The 1,283-nt window shown below is 32.3% G+C and overlaps 2 protein-coding genes across 3 annotated transcripts in view; one reads left to right on the plus strand and one right to left on the minus strand.

Moving 5' to 3' along the window:
- Positions 1–1,283, plus strand: part of LOC122360976 (mannosyl-oligosaccharide 1,2-alpha-mannosidase IA-like) — a 289,954-nt gene that overhangs the window by 101,739 nt on the left and 186,932 nt on the right. The window lies entirely within an intron of this gene.
- LOC122360302 (mannosyl-oligosaccharide 1,2-alpha-mannosidase IA-like) overlaps positions 1–1,283 on the minus strand; it is a 27,535-nt gene that overhangs the window by 11,174 nt on the left and 15,078 nt on the right. The gene's annotated exons all lie outside the window — the stretch shown is intronic.

Consider the following 1,283-nt stretch of genomic DNA (forward strand, 5'->3'; position numbering starts at 1 on the left):
AATATCGGACAGCACAACTGTTTTCGAACATTGATAATGATCAAAAATGTTTATCGGACAGCAAGTCAGTACATTTGAATGATTTCTGAAGAATCATGTGACGCTGAAGACTGGAGTAATGCTGCTGAAAATGTAGATTTCAACACAGAAATAAATAATACTTTATAATATACTGAAAAGGAAAACAGTTGTTTGAATTTATAATAACATTTCACAATTTTATTGATTTTACTATATTTTTTTGCTCAAATAATTGCAGCTTTGTTGTGCATAAACACAAAATTGCATGGCAAAAAATTATAATAATAATAAAAAACAATGATACACATTCCAAATATACAGAAATTTCAATTATCCCAATAACTAAATAATAATTAATAATTATAAAACTGTCTTCGTTATATTTCAAGTGCAACAGCAATATTTCTCATCTTAAATAATAATAATAATAAAAAGTTTAGCATCCATTTAGTGCCAGCAGCTTCTGTGACAAGGTCATCTTCAAAAACTCAACATTGTGCAGCAGAATAAAACGGAGATCTCAAGACGTCTTTTAAAGCTCACGACAGCAATAACACATAAAGACGGCTGGCGACAGAGATATTTCTCTCCAAGCTCTTTTTAGTGGTGCCTGCTAAGGCAAACATCAGTATTATTGCTAAGATTTAGGTCGAGGGGTTTGAGCAAACCTGTAAATCTTACTATTAAACTTAATCAGACTTACTATTTTCACCTGGTGGGCGATAAAACAGGTGTAAAAAAAACCCTTAGACTTGTACCGAAGATCAGAATATCACAGGACTCTTCTCGCCTGATACAGTAAAACCACATAGCAACCATTCAGAACATCTTAGCAACCATGATAAGCAGCGTGGAGGAAGCTTACGAGAAACACCGATATCTGGCACCATGTTAAATCATATTTATTTGAGTTGTGAACGAGTTTGCAGTCTGTACTGAACATGATGCAATAAATGGCTTTGCTAAATAACGACAAAATAATGTGACGTTACAGGACACGCAAACAAATTAAAAGAATCGGAATCAGTGGAGTACGCTTTCTGAGCGAATGATTCTTTGATTTAGACTTTTGATTTCTGAATGAATCACAAAAAGGGAATGATTCAAGAAATGATTCAAACTATAGGCGCAACTATGTAACTGAAAGAAACTAAAATAAATAAATGAGTAAAATTACAAAACATACACGCTACACTAGGGTTATTATAGTAAACTAAAACTAAAGGCAGAGAAAAGTTTGTCAATTAAAATAAATAAAATAA

Source organism: Puntigrus tetrazona, chromosome 16 (assembly GCF_018831695.1).
Source record: "Puntigrus tetrazona isolate hp1 chromosome 16, ASM1883169v1, whole genome shotgun sequence".
Classification (NCBI taxonomy): domain Eukaryota; kingdom Metazoa; phylum Chordata; class Actinopteri; order Cypriniformes; family Cyprinidae; genus Puntigrus; species Puntigrus tetrazona.